The sequence below is a fragment of the Pleurodeles waltl genome, chromosome 12, assembly GCF_031143425.1.
Source record: "Pleurodeles waltl isolate 20211129_DDA chromosome 12, aPleWal1.hap1.20221129, whole genome shotgun sequence".
Taxonomy (NCBI): Eukaryota; Metazoa; Chordata; class Amphibia; order Caudata; family Salamandridae; genus Pleurodeles; species Pleurodeles waltl.
Genome location: NC_090451.1, coordinates 1,439,654 through 1,460,818, shown reverse-complemented (window position 1 = coordinate 1,460,818; position 21,165 = coordinate 1,439,654). Strand labels below are relative to the sequence as shown.

Here is a 21,165-nt window from a genome sequence, read left to right as displayed (position 1 = left end):
CTATAGTACTTAGCTACCCCACTCACATCCTCTATGATAGGCACATTAGAAAACACAAGATCATGATTTGAGTAAAAATATTGAATCTCTTCCTGGTTATAGAATCTTGTTAGTAACAGACTACAACGTATCCCATATGTTAATGACAGTCTATGATAGGTAACCCCCTCTTGTACCGAAACAGGAATCTGTGTACACACAAAACAATCTTTTGCATCCATTGTGTCAACATACTCACTCAGCAAGCGATAGAAAACATCAGTGGATAGTTCCCCTTTCGAGTTAGTTCCCTCATGCAAGTATCTTGTATCCAGCTCAAACCTCTCCCAGGCTGTTAGTGCAGTGGTAGTCTCAGGAATTGTAGCATTGTTAGTCCCACTTTTATCCATTAGTGTCATACTCACAACCACGACCCTAATGAATATTTATTACATGAACCTTTTTTGCAAAAGTATTTGGTTCAAGTAAACTTAAAGTGTTGGGATTCAAGCACACGGCTCCAGAGAGACTGGAGCCTAAATCTAGCCAGTTTAGCCTGCTCAGCCTCCCTACCTCACATGTACAAGCTCACAACTATAGTAACTTGGCCAAACACTGTGGACACCCGCTGTGGTGACCTGGCTATGCAGGGTAACGCAGCATTCACTGACAGTTGAGCGAGTTACAGGTGAAAAGCAAAGTATAATAACTGTCTGCATCTAATATATGTCTTTCCTTATTTATTCTTCTTCCCCATTGTATGTTTGCTCTCTGCTTTAGAAACGCGAGCTGTCATCACTGCAAGGAAACGTATCACACAGCGTTCTACTGTTTACACTCACTGAACTTTCAGCATCACAGTGACCCCTCTCGTCGCCTCTATAGTTAGACTTCAAGACAGCTGGTTTGTTTACCGATACAATTCTTGTCACCTTAGGTTGTGGTTTTTTAAAATAAGAAGGCTCGGTCCCACTGTCTGGCTACCCTTATATATATACGTCACCACTTTACATAGTCTCACCTCTCGCTATGTGGATCCTAGGTGCAGAAGGCAGAGAGTGAGACACTGATGCAGACAAAATACGTTTGTGAGTTGAAAAATACTGGCAGCGGTGGGATTCGAACCCACACCTCCAAAGAGACTGGAGCCTTAATCCAGCACCTTAGACCGCTCGGCCACACTACCCTGTGCAAACCTGTTTCTGTAAGCTTTCTGAAGTGAGATGTTCTGTTGTATAGGGGAGTTGGAGAATAAGGGTGTATAGCCTGTGAAGTGATCCTAGGAAAGTCAACGCCAACAGCAGCAGGCACGTGATACATTCAGTAGGTCAGGATTGGCCCCGGGCCATGGGAGGTGTCAGGGAGCGCCAGTCCTGAGAGTCCGTAGGAAGACAACCCTTACATTGGCGTCCCGCACGCGCTGCTTCTCTTTCTTTAAGGATAAGGAATAAAACTATCTACGTCTCTCAACTTACCAACCCTCCGCCTCAGGAAAGATTTTGTGATTCATGAGCAGAACCCGGCTGGCGCTGTTTACAGTAATGCCTAAGCACAGTACTCAACTGAGCGGTGTTTCCAAACTGAGCCGTTGTACTGCCAGAAATACCATGGGATATGTCATTTAACTTTCACATAAAATAGGGTTAACCCAGCCCTACCACATACTAAAAACTAAAGACGGAACAATAAACCGACGAGGATGGGATTCGAACCCATGCGTGCAGAGCACAATGGATTAGCAGTCCATCGCCTTAACCACTCGGCCACCTCATCTTCAAAAATACCATGTTTCAGGAGTACAAAATATGGTAGCCAAAATGTGTTCTATTAGGTGATAGTTGTCTAAACATAATAAAGAGCATATATTTACAGATTGTTATGGTAACTTGTTGTCTTCAGCTTTGCTCTATACGACCTTGTTGTCCATCCCTACTTCAGCTTGAATTTATATGTTAAATGTAATGTAATCATGAAAATTACACTTTCCAAACGTGTTCTATCCATATGTGATGTACTATCACACTACCCTCCAATGAGCTAAGATTGCTTTAATTCAGTTGTACGTGGATTTAAAGTGCAATATCATACAAATATTGTACAGGTATGGCGCTTTCGAGTCTCTAGGTGTCAATTATTGGTGGTGTGCTTACATGTCAACATTAGGCAGCAAATAGTACACAATTAAGGAAAACTGCCTTCCCATTTAATGTGCATTGTTCTGCAAAAAGTTTTAAGTAGGAGAAAGTAAAACTTAGTTTATAAAACCACCTAAACTGGGAGTATTGCCGCTACAGCTATGACACTTCAGTTAAAAAACGTACGTGCATCAACAATAAATATTTTTGCGCTAAATAAATTGCTGTCCGACTACTCACGTAATGCATAAAACTGAGGCAGTCGTAATTACAATACATTGAAGTAATATTTTGGTAGTTTTTGTTGACGATGACTCCGCAGCAAGCGATCAGATTACTTTTTATTAGTGAAGGCGCGTCAGAGCCTTGATAAGTAAACTTACAAGGAGACACGCCTAGGTCGATGAACCTTTTAGACCAGGTTCGGGGACTTCCCAGTACGAGATGTCTTTTGGCATCACAAATCAATAGATCAATATCTCAACAACAATCGCAATAACTAATCAGCATGCTAATCAATAACCTTTTATGAGAGTCAATAAAGTGAACACACCATGATCTTTCAGTCATGAATAACCACACCAATTTAGTTAAGTGTTAGGATATTTATTTCCCTACTGGTTACAATCTAAAGTCATTTCTGTTAATCTCATCAGCAATTCATCTCATTAGTAACTCTTCAGATTTGCAATTAGAAACGCAATTAATCAATGCATAGAGAATATTCACTCAGTATTAACACATAATTATTAAGAAGCAACTTAGCAAAGTCTCAGTAGTGCATGGTTCAACAAAGCAAGAACTCAGACATTTGTCTATTTACGTCTGATTTTAGTGAACACCTTAAATAACCTCGTATTAGCATCAGCATGTTGGGCTTCATGCAAAACAATTTAGCAAACTCAAATTTGGAAAACATCTAACTATGGCCTCTATCAAAGAGCAGTTGGTACCTAGAAAGAAAAGGCAAACAGACAATTACAATTTTCATCAGATAGTTACCCATCCAACGGATCAGCAAACAGCGTCAGTCTTCGTCCTCGGGACATCAGTCATTTGCATCATCAGCAAAGAAAGGACAGGGCAAAGTATCAGTATGGCATAGCTAAGGAACAAGAACTTCCCTCATATAGAGGAGAAGTAAGTATCAGGTAAGGAATAAGTAAAGGGTGGTTTAGAGTAACAGGGCGAACAAACGGCAAAGTCTCAAACGAAATGGCCTAAATGGCTCAGTAGAATGGCAAAGAATGGCTTGGAGTGGAATGTCCAATAAATGCCTGATTTCTCCTCGGGTCATGTTGTTAAATCAAAACTGTCTAATTTACTCCTAATTCCTCAATGGATAATCATTGGTGCATCGCCATCTCTGTCCAATAATCTTCACCAGAGTTTTACACAAACCACAGTTCTCATGTCGTTGATTGGCCCATGTTATTGACGTTTTCATCGGCTGGAATGTCAGGTAAGAAAAGTTACATTTTACGCTACAGTCAGTAGTTCCATTGTTTTCTCCTACTCCAGGCAGCCTTGCACCTGTTACAGATTACACTGTTGCATTCAGCAAGAATGTCTCCTTGAGCAAGTATGGTCCCATGAGAAAGAATTTACTACAGCTACACACATCTCTAGCTTCTGGGAAAGTACAGTTTCATGTCCTTCAGGAAAATAGCACATTGCACGTTAGAAAAAGACAGTTTAATATGAGACCAGGCAGCTAGGCACAGACCTTCGCTAAACTAAGGCCTACTGCTTAATGAACAAACTCCTAATACATAACTCCAATTTTGATATGTTAATACAAATTAAAAACATTAGTACATAATTAATTCAGCATTAATAACTTTCATTAGTCTTCGTATACATTGGTAGCCACTCCCCGTGGGCACATTTCAAACGTGTGCATTATTTCTACGTTAACACATTTTTTATGCAGCTTCATTACACAATATATTGTAAGCTTTTCATGTTAATATTAATTTTAAAAGACACACTCCAGCAATCCCTCCTCTGATGACTCTTGTCATCACACAAATCTTCCCTACTAATTTTACATACTAAAATTCCCTCATATCAATCTCTTCCCTTCTTGGTTTCCCCTTTGATCTTGCCCTGAATAATTTTTCCCTTTGTTTTTCTTCCCTCCTCCTATTATTTTTCGCCATCTTCAATTTTATTCTTTTACTAATTTTACATGCCACCCATGATCCAAATAAGCAATCTATAACAATCAATATCCCCTGTATTATTTTAGACAATATCCCATGCCAAATGTTACTAATCCAATTTCCCACTGAAGCAAATCCTTTCCCAACAATTTTCCAAACACATGGTTCTTTCAAATCCTTCAAGTCCGTACTATCCCTAGTCAAATTAGTAAGCATACTTCTAATCTCATTACTATTATCTGGTATGTGAGCGCAACAATTACACCCATTGAGCAATCTACAAACACTGCCATTTTTCACTAAAAGAATGTCTAAAGCAAGCCTGTTTTGAAGAGTCATAGCCCCCTCAGCAGCAAGTTCAGTATCCATCAGGAGTATAGCCCCTGAAAAGTTTGTCAGCATGTTATCCTCAATAGTAGACAACTTTTGAATCTTTATGGAGTTCATAATAACTCCCACTGAAGAAATTATCGTCCCAAATATGTCTCCTTCTACACCAGCAGCAATCTCTTTCTTATGTCTAGTACGATGTAATTCAGACAATTTTGGTAACCTTTTCAAATCGTCAAGTTGATATATCTTTGGGAAAACTATCCCCAAATAACATGTCCCATACTATCCCTTTGGAAGACGGTAATAAGCATTAAGTCCACATATATAATAAATCCCGGGGATTGCTGGATCCTGTCCATTTAATATGAACGTCCATTTACTCTGAAACAAAAAAACACGCTTACATTCACTCATTCCCACAAACACATTGTCATAGTATGATTTGGTCTTGGATATGCAAAGCTTTCCTACATGTAGTGCGTCTAAAGCTAACTTCCCTTGTTCTCTAATTGCACTATAACCGTCACTACTAGCAAAGGCCCGTTGCTGTAATCCTTTCTCTAGTTTACCCTTCAATGCCCTTCTTCTCTCTTCCGTGTGATCTAAAAAGCTTTTCTCTACAGGTGTAAGCAAACATGTCAAATTATTGTGGTGTGCATAAGATGTACTAATTGTTAATGTCGCCTGAAAGAATCCTTTAACTAACTTTATGCTATAGTACTTAGCTACCCCACTCACATCCTCTATGATAGGCACATTAGAAAACACAAGATCATGATTTGAGTAAAAATATTGAATCTCTTCCTGGTTAAAGAATCTTGTTAGTAACAGACTACAACGTATCCCATATGATAATGAAAGTCTATGATAGGTAACCCCCTCTTGTACCGAAACAGGAATCTGTGTACACACAAAACAATCTTTTGCATCCATTGTGTCAACATACTCACTCAGCAAGCGATAGAAAACATCAGTGGATAGTTCCCCTTTTGAGTTAGTTCCCTCATGCAAGTATCTTGTATCCAGCTCAAACCTCTCCCAGGCTGTTAGTGCAGTGGTAGTCTCAGGAATTGTAGCATTGTTAGTCCCACTTTTATCCATTAGTGTCATACTCACAACCACAACCCTAATGAATATTTATTACATGAACCTTTTTTGCAAAAGTATTTGGTTCAAGTAAACTTAAAGTGTTGGGATTCAAGCCCACGGCTCCAGAGAGACTGGAGCCTAAATCTAGCCAGTTTAGCCTGCTCAGCCACGCTACCTCACATCTACAAGCGCACAGCTATAGTAACTTGGCCAAACACTGTGGACACCCGCTGTGGTGACCTGGCTATGCAGGGTAACGCAGCATTCACCGACAGTTGAGCGAGTTACAGGTGAAAAGCAAAGTATAATAACTGTCTGCATATAATATATGTCTTTCCTTATTTATTCTTCTTCCCCATTGTATGTTTGCTCTCTGCTTTAGAAACGCGAGCTGTCATCACTGCAAGGAAACGTATCACACAGCGTTCTACTGTTTACACTCACTGAACTTTCAGCATCACAGTGACCCCTCTCGTCGCCTCTATAGTTAGACTTCAAGACAGCTGGTTTGTTTACCGATACAATTCTTGTCACCTTAGGTTGTGGTTTTTTAAAATAAGAAGGCTCGGTCCCACTGTCTGGCTACCCTTATATATATACGTCACCACTTTACATAGTCTCACCTCTCGCTATGTGGATCCTAGGTGCAGAAGGCAGAGAGTGAGACACTGATGCAGACAAAATACGTTTGTGAGTTGAAAAATACTGGCAGCGGTGGGATTCGAACCCACACCTCCAAAGAGACTGGAGCCTTAATCCAGCACCTTAGACCGCTCGGCCACACTACCCTGTGCGAACCTGTTTCTGTAAGCTTTCTGAAGTGAGATGTTCTGTTGTTTAGGGGAGTTGGAGAATAAGGGTGTATAGCCTGTGAAGTGATCCTAGGAAAGTCAAGGCCAACAGCAGCAGGCACGTGATACATTCAGTAGGTCATGATTGGCCCCGGGCCATGGGAGGAGTCAGGGAGCGCCAGTCCTGAGAGTCCGTAGGAAGACAACCCTTACATTGGCGTCCCGCACGCGCTGCTTCTCTTTCTTTAAGGATAAGGAATCAAACTATCTACGTCTCTCAACTTACCAACCCTCCGCCTCAGGAAAGATTTTGTGATTCATGAGCAGAACCCGGCTGGCGCTGTTTACAGTAATGCCTAAGCACAGTACTCAACTGAGCGGTGTTTCCAAACTGAGCCGTTGTACTGCCGGAAATACCATGGGATATGTCATTTAACTTTCACATAAAATAGGGTTAACCCAGCCCTACCACATACTAAAAACTAAAGACGGAACAATAAACCGACGAGGATGGGATTCGAACCCATGCATGCAGAGCACAATGGATTAGCAGTCCATCGCCTTAACCACTCGGCCACCTCGTCTTCAAAAATACCATGTTTCAGGAGTACAAAATATGGTAGCCAAAATGTGTTCTATTAGGTGATAGTTGTCTAAACATAATAAAGAGCATATATTTACAGATTGTTATGGTAACTTGTTGTCTTCAGCTTTGCTCTATACGACCTTGTTGTCCATCCCTACTTCAGCTTGAATTTATATGTTAAATGTAATGTAATCATGAAAATTACACTTTCCAAACGTGTTCTATCCATATGTGATGTACTATCACACTACCCTCCAATGAGCTAAGATTGCTTTAATTCAGTTGTACGTGGATTTAAAGTGCAATATCATACAAATATTGTACTGGTATGGCGCTTTCGAGTCTCTAGGTGTCAGTTATTGGTGGTGTGCTTACATGTCAACATTAGGCAGCAAATAGTACACAATTAAGGAAAACTGCCTTCCCATTTAATGTGCATTGTTCTGCAAAAAGTTTTAAGTAGGAGAAAGTAAAACTTAGTTTATAAAACCACCTAAACTGGGAGTATTGCCGCTACAGCTATGACACTTCAGTCAAAAAACGTACGTGCATCAACAATAAATATTTTTGCGCTAAATAAATTGCTGTCCGACTACTCACGTAATGCATAAAACTGAGGCAGTCGTAATTACAATACATTGAAGTAATATTTTGGTAGTTTTTGTTGACGATGACTCCGCAGCAAGCGATCAGATTACTTTTTATTAGTGAAGGCGCGTCAGAGCCTTGATAAGTAAACTTACAAGGAGACACGCCTAGGTCGATGAACCTTTTAGACCAGGTTCGGGGACTTCCCAGTACGAGATGTCTTTTGGCATCACAAATCAATAGATCAATATCTCAACAACAATCGCAATAACTAATCAGCATGCTAATCAATAACCTTTTATGAGAGTCAATAAAGTGAACACACCATGATCTTTCAGTCATGAATAACCACACCAATTTAGTTAAGTGTTAGGATATTTATTTCCCTACTGGTTACAATCTAAAGTCATTTCTGTTAATCTCATCAGCAATTCATCTCATTAGTAACTCTTCAGATTTGCAATTAGAAACGCAATTAATCAATGCATAGAGAATTTTCACTCAGTATTAACACATAATTATTAAGAAGCAACTTAGCAAAGTCTCAGTAGTGCATGGTTCAACAAAGCAAGAACTCAGACATTTGTCTATTTACGTCAGATTTTAGTGAACACCTTAAATAACCTCGTATTAGCATCAGCATGTTGGGCTTCATGCAAAACAATTTAGCAAACTCAAATTTGGAAAACATCTAACTATGGCCTCTATCAAAGAGCAGTTGGTACCTAGAAAGAAAAGGCAAATAGACAATTACAATTTTCATCAGATAGTTACCCATCCAACGGATCAGCAAACAGCGTCAGTCTTCGTCCTCGGGACATCAGTCATTTGCATCATCAGCAAAGAAAGGACAGGGCAAAGTATCAGTATGGCATAGCTAAGGAACAAGAACTTCCTTCATATAGAGGAGAAGTAAGTATCAGGTAAGGAATAAGTAAAGGGTGGTTTAGAGTAACAGGGCGAACAAACGGCAAAGTCTCAAACGAAATGGCCTAAATGGCTCAGTAGAATGGCAAAGAATGGCTTGGAGTGGAATGTCCAATAAATGCCTGATTTCTCCTCGGGTCATGTTGTTAAATCAAAACTGTCTAATTTACTCCTAATTCCTCAATGGATAATCATTGGTGCATCGCCATCTCTGTCCAATAATCTTCACCAGAGTTTTACACAAACCACAGTTCTCATGTCGTTGATTGGCCCAAGTTATTGACGTTTTCATCGGCTGGAATGTCAGGTAAGAAAAGTTACATTTTACGCTACAGTCAGTAGTTCCATTGTTTTCTCCTACTCCAGGCAGCCTTGCACCTGCTACAGATTACACTGTTGCATTCAGCAAGAATGTCTCCTTGAGCAAGTAGGGTCCCATGAGAAAGAATTTACTACAGCTACACACATCTCTAGCTTCTGGGAAAGTACAGTTTCATGTCCTTCAGGAAAATAGCACATTGCACGTTAGAAAAAGACAGTTTAATATGAGACCAGGCAGCTAGGCACAGACCTTCGCTAAACTAAGGCCTACTGCTTAATGAACAAACTCCTAATACATAACTCCAATTTTGATATGTTAATACAAATTAAAAACATTAGTACATAATTAATTCAGCATTAATAACTTTCATTAGTCTTCGTATACATTGGTAGCCACTCCCCGTGGGCACATTTCAAACGTGTGCATTATTTCTACGTTAACACATTTTTTATGCAGCTTCATTACACAATATATTGTAAGCTTTTCATGTTAATATTAATTTTAAAAGAAACACTCCAGCAATCCCTCCTCTGATGACTCTTGTCATCACACAAATCTTCCCTACTAATTTTACATACTAAAATTCCCTCATATCAATCTCTTCCCTTCTTGGTTTCCCCTTTGATCTTGCCCTGAATAATTTTTCCCTTTGTTTTTCTTCCCTCCTCCTATTATTTTTCGCCATCTTCAATTTTATTCTTTTACTAATTTTACATGCCACCCATGATCCAAATAAGCAATCTATAACAATCAATATCCCCTGTATTATTTTAGACAATATCCCATGCCAAATGTTACTAATCCAATTTCCCACTGAAGCAAATCCTTTCCCAACCTTTTTCCAAACACCTGGTTCTTTCAAATCCTTCAAGTCCGTACTATCCCTAGTCAAGTTAGTAAGCATACTTCTAATCTCATTACTATTATCTGGTATGTAAGCGCAACAATTACACCCATTGAGCAATCTACAAACTCTGCCATTTTTCACTAAAAGAATGTCTAAAGCAAGCCTGTTTTGAAGAGTCATAGCCCCCTCCGCAGCAAGTTCAGTATCCATCAGGAGTATAGCCCCTGAAAAGTTTGTCAGCATGTTATCCTCAATAGTAGACAACTTTTGAATCTTTATGGAGTTCATAATAACTCCCACTGAAGAAATTATCATCCCAAATATGTCTCCTACTACACCAGCAGCAGTCTCTTTCTTATGTCTAGTACGATGTAATTCAGACAATTTTGGTAACCTTTTCAAATCGTCAAGTTGATATATCTTTGGGAAAACTATCCCCAAATAACATGTCCCATACTATCCCTTTGGAAGACGGTAATAAGCATTAAGTCCACATATATAATAAATCCCGGGGATTGCTGGATCCTGTCCATTTAACATGAACGTCCATTTACTCTGAAACAAAAACACACGCTTACATTCACTCATTCCCACAAACACATTGTCATAGTATGATTTGGTCTTGGATATGCAAAGCTTTCCTACATGTAGTGCGTCTAAAGCTAACTTCCCTTGTTCTCTAATTGCACTATAACCGTCACTACTAGCAAAGGCCCGTTGCTGTAATCCTTTCTCTAGTTTACCCTTCAATGCCCTTCTTCTCTCTTCCGTGTGATCTAAAAAGCTTTTCTCTACAGGTGTAAGCAAACATGTCAAATTATTGTGGTGTGCATAAGATGTACTAATTGTTAATGTCGCCTGAAAGAATCCTTTAACTAACTTTATGCTATAGTACTTAGCTACCCCACTCACATCCTCTATGATAGGCACATTAGAAAACACAAGATCATGATTTGAGTAAAAATATTGAATCTCTTCCTGGTTATAGAATCTTGTTAGTAACAGACTACAACGTATCCCATATGTTAATGACAGTCTATGATAGGTAACCCCCTCTTGTACCGAAACAGGAATCTGTGTACACACAATACAATGTTTTGCATCCATTGTGTCAACATACTCACTCAGCAAGTGATAGAACACATCAGTGGATAGTTCCCCTTTCGAGTTAGTTCCCTCATGCAAGTATCTTGTATCCAGCTCAAACCTCTCCCAGGCTGTTAGTGCAGTGGTAGTCTCAGGAATTGTAGCATTGTTAGTCCCACTTTTATCCATTAGTGTCATACTCACAACCACGACCCTAATGAATATTTATTACATGAACCTTTTTTGCAAAAGTATTTGGTTCAAGTAAACTTAAAGTGTTGGGATTGAAGCCCACGGCTCCAGAGAGACTGGAGCCTAAATCTAGCCAGTTTAGCCTTCTCAGCCACACTACCTCACATCTACAAGCTCACAACTATAGTAACTTGGCCAAACACTGTGGACACCCGCTGTGGTGACCTGGCTATGCAGGGTAACGCAGCATTCACCGACAGTTGAGCGAGTTACAGGTGATAAGCAAAGTATAATAACTGTCTGCATATAATATATGTCTTTCCTTATTTATTCTTCTTCCCCATTGTATGTTTGCTATCTGCTTTAGAAACGCGAGCTGTCATCACTGCAAGGAAACTTATCACACAGCGTTCTACTATTTACACTCACTGAACTTTCAGCATCACAGTGACCCCTCTCGTCGCCTCTATAGCTAGACTTCAAGACAGCTGGTTTGTTTACCGGTACAATTCTTGTCACCTTAGGTTGTGGTTTTTTAAAATAAGAAGGCTCGGTCCCACTGTCTGGCTACCCTTATATATATACGTCACCACTTTACATAGTCTCACCTCTCGCTATGTGGATCGTAGGTGCAGAAGGCAGAGAGTGAGACACTGATGCAGACAAAATACGTTTGTGAGTTGAAAAATACTGGCAGCGGTGGGATTCGAACCCACGCCTCCAAAGAGACTGGAGCCTTAATCCAGCGCCTTAGACCGCTCAGCCACACTTCCCTGTGCAAGCCTGTTTTTGTAAGCTTTCTGAAGTGAGATGTTCTGTTGTATAGGGGAGTTGGAGAATAAGGGTGTATAGCCTGTGAAGTGATCCTAGGAAAGTCAACGCCAACAGCAGCAGGCACGTGATACATTCAGTAGGTCAGGATTGGCCCCGGGCCATGGGAGGTGTCAGGGAGTGGCAGTCCTGAGAGTCCGTAGGAAGACAACCCTTACATAGGCGTCCCGCACGCGCTGCTTCTCTTTCTTTAAGGATAAGGAATCAAACTATCTACGTCCCTCAACTTACCAACCCTCCGCCTCAGGAAAGATTTTGTGATTCATGAGCAGAACCCGGCTGGCGCTGTTTACAGTAATGCCTAAGCACAGTACTCGACTGAGCGGTGTTTCCAAACTGAGCCGTTGTACTGCCGGAAATACCATGGGATATGTCATTTAACTTTCACATAAAATAGGGTTAACAGAGCCCTACCACATACTAAAAACTAAAGACGGAACAATAAACCAACGAGGATGGGATTCGAACCCACGCGTGCAGAGCACAATGGATTAGCAGTCCATCGCTTTAACCACTCTGCCACCTCGTCTTCAAAACACCATGTTTCAGGAGTACAAAATATGGTAGCCAAAATGTGTTCTATTAGGTGATAGTTGTCTAAACATAATAAAGAGCATATATTTACAGATTGTGATGGTAACTTGTTGTCTTCAGCTTTGCTCTATACGACCTTGTTGTCCATCCCTACTTCAGCTTGAATTTATATGTTAAATGTAATGTAATCATGAAAATTACACTTTCCAAACGTGTTCTATCCATATGTGATGTACTATCACACTACCCTCAAATGAGCTAAGATTGCTTTAATTCAGTTGTACGTGGATTTAAAGTGCAATATCATACAAATATTGTACTGGTATGGCGCTTTCGAGTCTCTAGGTGTCAATTATTGGTGGTGTGCTTACAAGTCAACATTAGGCTGCAAATAGTACACAATTAAGGAAAACTGCCTTCCCATTTAATGTGCATTGTTCTGCAAAAAGTTTTAAGTAGGAGAAAGTAAAACTTAGTTTATAAAACCACCTAAACTGGGAGTATTGCCGCTACAGCTATGACACTTCAGTTTAAAAACGTACGTGCATCAACAAGAAATATTTTTGCGCTAAATAAATTGCTGTCCGACTACTCACGTAATGCATAAAACTGAGGCAGTCGTAATTACAATACATTGAAGTAATATTTTGGTAGTTTTTGTTGACGATGACTCCGCAGCAAGCAATCAGATTACTTTTTATTAGTGAAGGCGCGTCAGAGCCTTGATAAGTAAACTTACAAGGAGACACGCCTAGGTCGATGAACCTTTTAGACCAGGTTCGGGGACTTCCCAGTACGAGATGTCTTTGGGCATCACAAATCAATAGATCAATATCTCAACAACAATCGCAATAACTAATCAGCATGCTAATCAATAACCTTTAATGAGAGTTGATAAAGTGAACACACCATGATCTTTCAGTCATGAATAACACACCAATTTAGTTAAGTGTTAGGATATTTATTTCCCTACTGGTTACAATCTAAAGTCATTTCTGTTAATCTCATCAGCAATTCATCTCATTAGTAACTCTTCAGATTTGCAATTAGAAACGCAATTAATCAATGCATAGAGAATATTCACTCAGTATTAACACATAATTATTAAGAAGCAACTTAGCAAAGTCTCAGTAGTGCATGGTTCAACAAAGCAAGAACTCAGTCATTTGTCTATTTGCGTCAGATTTTAGTGAACACCTTAAATAACCTCGTATTAGCATCAGCATGTTGGGCTTCATGCAAAACAATTTAGCAAACACAAATTTGGAAAACATCTAACTATGGCCTCTATCAAAGAGCAGTTGGTACCTAGAAAGAAAAGGCAAACAGACAATTACAATTTTCATTAGATAGTTACCCATCCAACGGATCAGCAAACAGCGTCAGTCTTCGTCCTCGGGACATCAGTCGTTTGCATCATCAGCAAAGAAAGGACAGGGCAAAGTATCAGTATGGCATAGCTAAGGAACAAGAACTTCCCTCATATAGAGGAGAAGTAAGTATCAGGTAAGGAATAAGTAAAGGGTGGTTTAGAGTAACAGGGCGAACAAACGGCAAAGTCTCAAACGAAATGGCCTAAATGGTTCAGTAGAATGGCAAAGAATGGCTTGGAGTGGAATGTCCAATAAATGCCTGATTTCTCCTCGGGTCATGTGGTTAAATCAAAACTGTCTAATTTACTCCTAATTCCTCAATGGATAATCATTGGTGCATCGCCATCTCTGTCCAATAATCTTCACCAGAGTTTACACAAACCACAGTTCTCATGTCGTTGATTGGCCCCTGTTATTGACGTTTTCATTGGTTGGAATGTCAGGTAAGAAAAGTTACATTTTACGCTACAGTCAGTAGTTCCATTGTTTTCTCCTACTCCAGGCAGCCTTGCACCTGTTACAAATTACACTGTTGCATTCAGCAAGAATGTCTCCTTGAGCAAGTAGGGTCCCATGAGAAAGAATTTACTACAGCTACACACATCTCTAGCTTCTGGGAAAGTACAGTTTGATGTCCTTCAGGAAAATAGCACATTGCACGCTAGAAAAAGACAGTTTAATATGAGACCAGGCAGCTAGGCACAGACCTTCGCTAAACTAAGGCCTACTGCTTAATGAACAAACTCCTAATACATAACTCCAATTTTGATATTTTAATACAAATTAAAAACATTAGTACATAATTAATTCAGCATTAATAACTTTCATTAGTCTTCGTATACATTGGTAGCCACTCCCCGTGGGCACATTTCAAACGTATGCATTATTTCTACGTTAACACATTTATAATGCAGCTTCATTACACAATATATTGTAAGCTTTTCATGTTAATATTAATTTTAAAACACACACTCCAGCAATCCCTCCTCTGATGACTCTTGTCATCACACAAATCTTCCCTACTAATTTTACATACTAAAATTCCCTCATATCAATCTCTTCCCTTCTTGGTTTCCCCTTTGATCTTGCCCTGAATAATTTTTCCCTTTGTTTTTCTTCCCTCCTCCTAATATTTTTCGCCATCTTCAATTGTATTCTTTTACTAATTTTACATGCCACCCATGATCCAAATAAGCAATCTATAACAATCAATATCCCCTGTATTATTTTAGACAATATCCCATGCCAAATGTTACTAATCCAATTTCCCACTGAAGCAAATCCTTTCCCAACCTTTTTCCAAACACCTGGTTCTTTCAAATCCTTCAAGTCCGTACTATCCCTAGTCAAGTTAGTAAGCATACTTCTAATCTCATTACTATTATCTGGTATGTAAGCGCAACAATTACACCCATTGAGCAATCTACAAACTCTGCCATTTTTCACTAAAAGAATGTCTAAAGCAAGCCTGTTTTGAAGAGTCATAGCCCCCTCCGCAGCAAGTTCAGTATCCATCAGGAGTATAGCCCCTGAAAAGTTTGTCAGCATGTTATCCTCAATAGTAGACAACTTTTGAATCTTTATGGAGTTCATAATAACTCCCACTGAAGAAATTATCGTCCCAAATATGTCTCCTACTACACCAGCAGCAGTCTCTTTCTTATTTCTAGTACGATGTAATTCAGACAATTTTGGTAACCTTTTCAAATCGTCAAGTTGATATATCTTTGGGAAAACTATCCCCAAATAACATGTCCCATACTATCCCTTTGGAAGACGGTAATAAGCATTAAGTCCACATATATAATAAATCCCGGGGATTGCTGGATCCTGTCCATTTAACATGAACGTCCATTTACCCTGAAACAAAAACAAACGCTTACATTCACTCATTCCCACAAACACATTGTCATAGTATGATTTGGTCTTGGATATGCAAAGCTTTCCTACATGTAGTGCGTCTAAAGCTAACTTCCCTTGTTCTCTAATTGCACTATAACCGTCACTACTAGCAAAGGCCCGTTGCTGTAATCCTTTCTCTAGTTTACCCTTCAATGCCCTTCTTCTCTCTTCCGTGTGATCTAAAAAGCTTTTCTCTACAGGTGTAAGCAAACATGTCAAATTATTGTGGTGTGCATAAGATGTACTAATTGTTAATGTCGCCTGAAAGAATCCTTTAACTAACTTTATGCTATAGTACTTAGCTACCCCACTCAAATCCTCTATGATAGGCACATTAGAAAACACAAGATCATGATTTGAGTAAAAATATTGAATCTCTTCCTGGTTATAGAATCTTTGTTAGTAACAGACTACAACGTATCCCATATGTTAATGACAGTCTATGATAGGTAACCCCCTCTTGTACCGAAACAGGAATCTGTGTACACACAAAACAATCTTTTGCAACCATTGTGTCAACATACTCACTCAGCAAGCGATAGAAAACATCAGTGGATAGTTCCCCTTTCTAGTTAGTTCCCTCATGCAAGTATCTTGTATCCAGCTCAAACCTCTCCCAGGCTGTTAGTGCAGTGGTAGTCTCAGGAATTGTAGCATTGTTAGTCCCACTTTTATTCATTAGTGTCATACTCACAACCACGACCCTAATGAATATTTATTACATGAACCTTTTTTGCAAAAGTATTTGGTTCAAGTAAACTTAAAGTGTTGGGATTCAAGCCCACGGCTCCAGAGAGACTGGAGCCTAAATCTAGCCAGTTTAGCCTGCTCAGCCACGCTACCTCACATGTACAAGCTCACAACTATAGTAACTTGGCCAAACACTGTGGACACCCGCTGTGGTGACCTGGCTATGCTGGGTAACGCAGCATTCACCGACAGTTGAGCGAGTTACAGGTGAAAAGCAAAGTATAATAACTGTCTGCATATAATATATGTCTTTCCTTATTTATTCTTCTTCCCCATTGTATGTTTGCTCTCTGCTTTAGAAACGCGAGCTGTCATCACTGCAAGGAAACGTATCACACAGCGTTCTACTGTTTACACTCACTGAACTTTCAGCATCACAGTGACCCCTCTCGTCGCCTCTATAGTTAGACTTCAAGACAGCTGGTTTGTTTACCGATACAATTCTTGTCACCTTAGGTTGTGGTTTTTTAAAATAAGAAGGCTCGGTCCCACTGTCTGGCTACCCTTATATATATACGTCACCACTTTACATAGTCTCACCTCTCGCTATGTGGATCGTAGGTGCAGAAGGCAGAGAGTGAGACACTGATGCAGACATAATTCTTTTGTGAGTTGAAAAATACTGGCAGCGGTGGGATTCGAACCCACACCTCCAAAGAGACTGGAACCTTAATCCAGCGCCTTAGACCGCTCGGCCACACTACCCTGTGCAAACCTGTTTCTGTAAGCTTTCTGAAGTGAGATGTTCTGTTGTTTAGGGGAGTTGGAGAATAAGGGTGTATAGCCTGTGAAGTGATCCTAGGAAAGTCAACGCCAACAGCAGCAGGCACGTGATACATTCAGTAGGTCAGGATTGGCCCCGGGCCATGGGAGGTGTCAGGGAGTGCCAGTCCTGAGAGTCCGTAGGAAGACAACCCTTACATTGGCGTTCCGCACGCACTGCTTCTCTTTCTTTAAGGATAAGGAATCAAACTATCTACGTCCCTCAACTTACCAACCCTCCGCCTCAGGAAAGATTTTGTGATTCATGAGCAGAACCCGGCTGGCGCTGTTTACAGTAATGCCTAAGCACAGTACTCAACTGAGCGGTGTTTCCAAACTGAGCCGTTGTACTGCCGGAAATACCATGGGATATGTCATTTAACTATCACATAAAATAGGGTTAACCCAGCCCTACCACATACTAAAAACGGAACAATAAACCAACGAGGATGGGATTCGAACCCATGCGTGCAGAGCACAATAGATTAGCAGTCCATCGCCTTAACCACTCTGTCACCTCGTCTTCAAAACACCATGTTTCAGGAGTACAAAATATGGTAGCCAAAATGTGTTCTATTAGGTGATAGTTGTCTAAACATAATAAAGAGCATATATTTACAGATTGTTATGGTAACTTTTTGTCTTCAGCTTTGCTCTATACGACCTTGTTGTCCATCCCTACTTCAGCTTAAATTTATATGTTAAATGTAATGTAATCATGAAAATTACACTTTCCAAACGTGTTCTATCCATATGTGATGTACTATCACACTACCCTCAAATGAGCTAAGATTGCTTTAATTCAGTTGTACGTGGATTTAAAGTGCAATATCATACAAATATTGTACTGGTATGGCGCTTTCGAGTCTCTAGGTGTCAGTTATTGGTGGTGTGCTTACATGTCAACATTAGGCTGCAAATAGTACAAAATTAAGGAAAACTGCCTTCCCATTTAATGTGCATTGTTCTGCAAAAAGTTTTAAGTAGGACAAAGTAAAACTTAGTTTATAAAACCACCTAAACTGGGAGTATTGCCGCTACAGCTATGACACTTCAGTTTAAAAACGTACGTGCATCAACAAGAAATATTTTTGCTCTAAATAAATTGCTGTCCGACTACTCACGTAATGCATAAAACTGAGGCAGTCGTAATTACAATACATTGAAGTAATATTTTGGTAGTTTTTGTTGACGATGACTCCGCAGCAAGCGATCAGATTACTTTTTATTAGTGAAGGCGCGTCAGAGCCTTGATAAGTAAACTTACAAGGAGACACGCCTAGGTCGATGAACCTTTTAGACCAGGTTCGGGGACTTCCCAGTACGAGATGTCTTTTGGCATCACAAATCAATAGATCTATCTCAACAACAATCGCAATAACTAATCAGCATGCTAATCAATAACCTTTAATGAGAGTCAATAAAGTGAACACACCATGATCTTTCAGTCATGAATAACCACACCCATTTAGTTAAGTGTTAGGATATTTATTTCCCTACTGGTTACAATCTAAAGTCATTTCTGTTAATCTCATCAGCAATTCATCTCATTAGTAACTCTTCAGATTTGCAATTAGAAACGCAATTAATCAATGCATAGAGAATATTCACTCAGTATTAACACATAATTATTAAGAAGCAACTTAGCAAAGTCTCAGTAGTGCATGGTTCAACAAAGCAAGAACTCAGTCATTTGTCTATTTGCGTCAGATTTTAGTGAACACCTTAAATAACCTCGTATTAGCATCAGCATGTTGGGCTTCATGCAAAACAATTTAGCAAACACAAATTTGGAAAACATCTAACTATGGCCTCTATCAAAGAGCAGTTGGTACCTAGAAAGAAAAGGCAAACAGACAATTACAATTTTCATCAGATAGTTACCCATCCAACGGATCAGCAAACAGCGTCAGTCTTCGTCCTCGGGACATCAGTCGTTTGCATCATCAGCAAAGAAAGGACAGGGCAAAGTATCAGTATGGCATAGCTAAGGAACAAGAACTTCCCTCATATAGAGGAGAAGTAAGTATCAGGTAAGGAATAAGTAAAGGGTGGTTTCGAGTAACAGGGCGAACAAACGGCAAAGTCTCAAACGAAATGGTCTAAATGGCTCAGTAGAATGGCAAAGAATGGCTTGGAGTGGAATGTCCAATAAATGCGTGATTTCTCCTCGGGTCATGTGGTTAAATCAAAACTGTCTAATTTACTCCTAATTCCTCAATGGATAATCATTGGTGCATCGCCATCTCTGTCCAATAATCTTCACCAGAGTTTTACACAAACCACAGTTCTCATGTCGTTGATTGGCCCCTGTTATTGACGTTTTCATCGGTTGGAATGTCAGGTAAGAAAAGTTACATTTTACGCTACAGTCAGTAGTTCCATTGTTTTCTCCTACTCCAGGCAGCCTTGCACCTGTTACAAATTACACTGTTGCATTCAGCAAGAATGTCTCCTTGAGCAAGTAGGGTCCCATGAGAAAGAATTTACTACAGCTACACACATCTCTAGCTTCTGGGAAAGTACAGTTTCATGTCCTTCAGGAAAATAGCACATTGCACGTTAGAAAAAGACAGTTTAATATGAGACCAGGCAGCTAGGCACAGACCTTTGCTAAACTAAGGCCTACTGCTTAATGAACAAACTCCTAATACATAACTCCAATTTTGATATTTTAATACAAATTAAAAACATTAGTACATAATTAATTCAGCATTAATAACTTTCATTAGTCTTCGTATACATTGGTAGCCACTCCCCGTGGGCACATTTCAAACGTATGCATTATTTCTACGTTAACACATTTATAATGCAGCTTCATTACACAATATATTGTAAGCTTTTCATGTTAATATTAATTTTAAAAGACACACTCCAGCAATCCCTCCTCTGATGACTCTTGTCATCACACAAATCTTCCCTACTAATTTTACATACTAAAATTCCCTCATATCAATCTCTTCCCTTCTTGGTTTCCCCTTTGATCTTGCCCTGAATAATTTTTCCCTTTGTTTTTCTTCCCTCCTCCTAATATTTTTCGCCATCTTCAATTTTATTCTTTTACTAATTTTACATGCCACCCATGATCCAAATAAGCAATCTATAACAATCAATATCCCCTGTATTATTTTAGACAATATCCCATGCCAAATGTTACTAATCCAATTTCCCACTGAAGCAAATCCTTTCCCAACCTTTTTCCAAACACCTGGTTCTTTCAAATCCTTCAAGTCCGTACTATCCCTAGTCAAGTTAGTAAGCATACTTCTAATCTCATTACTATTATCTGGTATGTAAGCGCAACAATTACACCCATTGAGCAATCTACAAACTCTGCCATTTTTCACTAAAAGAATGTCTAAAGCAAGCCTGTTTTGAAGAGTCATAGCCCCCTCCGCAGCAAGTTCAGTATCCATCAGGAGTATAGCCCCTGAAAAGTTTGTCAGCATGTTATCCTCAATAGCAGACAACTTTTGAATCTTTATGGAGTTCATAATAACTCCCACTGAAGAAATTATCGTCCCAAATATGTCTCCTACTACACCAGCAGCAGTCTCTTTCTTATGTCTAGTACGATGTAATTCAGACAATTTTGGTAACCTTTTCAAATCGTCAAGTTGATATATCTTTGGGAAAACTATCCCCAAATAACATGTCCCATACTATCCCTTTGGAAGACGGTAATAAGCATTAAGTCCACATATATAATAAATCCCGGGGATTGCTGGATCCTGTCCATTTAACATGAACGTCCATTTACCCTGAAACAAAAACAAACGCTTACATTCACTCATTCCCACAAACACATTGTCATAGTATGATTTGGTCTTGGATATGCAAAGCTTTCCTACATGTAGTGCGTCTAAAGCTAACTTCCCTTGTTCTCTAATTGCACTATAACCGTCACTACTAGCAAAGGCCCGTTGCTGTAATCCTTTCTCTAGTTTACCCTTCAATGCCCTTCTTCTCTCTT

At 39.6% G+C, this 21,165-nt stretch overlaps 8 non-coding genes across 8 annotated transcripts; all 8 read right to left on the bottom strand.

Moving 5' to 3' along the window:
- Positions 1-1,083: 1,083 nt before the first annotated feature.
- Positions 1,084-1,165, bottom strand: TRNAL-AAG (transfer RNA leucine (anticodon AAG)). Its single transcript has one exon. It is a non-coding gene; the product is annotated as a tRNA-Leu (tRNA).
- Positions 1,166-1,670: 505 nt separating this feature from the next.
- Positions 1,671-1,752, bottom strand: TRNAS-GCU (transfer RNA serine (anticodon GCU)). The gene has a single exon. It is a non-coding gene; the product is annotated as a tRNA-Ser (tRNA).
- Positions 1,753-6,407: 4,655 nt separating this feature from the next.
- On the bottom strand, positions 6,408-6,489 carry TRNAL-AAG (transfer RNA leucine (anticodon AAG)). The gene has a single exon. It is a non-coding gene; the product is annotated as a tRNA-Leu (tRNA).
- A 505-nt stretch (positions 6,490-6,994) lies between these two features.
- On the bottom strand, positions 6,995-7,076 carry TRNAS-GCU (transfer RNA serine (anticodon GCU)). The gene has a single exon. It is a non-coding gene; the product is annotated as a tRNA-Ser (tRNA).
- Positions 7,077-11,731: 4,655 nt separating this feature from the next.
- Positions 11,732-11,813, bottom strand: TRNAL-AAG (transfer RNA leucine (anticodon AAG)). Its single transcript has one exon. It is a non-coding gene; the product is annotated as a tRNA-Leu (tRNA).
- A 505-nt stretch (positions 11,814-12,318) lies between these two features.
- TRNAS-GCU (transfer RNA serine (anticodon GCU)) lies at positions 12,319-12,400 on the bottom strand. Its single transcript has one exon. It is a non-coding gene; the product is annotated as a tRNA-Ser (tRNA).
- A 4,653-nt stretch (positions 12,401-17,053) lies between these two features.
- Positions 17,054-17,135, bottom strand: TRNAL-AAG (transfer RNA leucine (anticodon AAG)). The gene has a single exon. It is a non-coding gene; the product is annotated as a tRNA-Leu (tRNA).
- A 498-nt stretch (positions 17,136-17,633) lies between these two features.
- On the bottom strand, positions 17,634-17,715 carry TRNAS-GCU (transfer RNA serine (anticodon GCU)). Its single transcript has one exon. It is a non-coding gene; the product is annotated as a tRNA-Ser (tRNA).
- Positions 17,716-21,165: the final 3,450 nt, after the last annotated feature.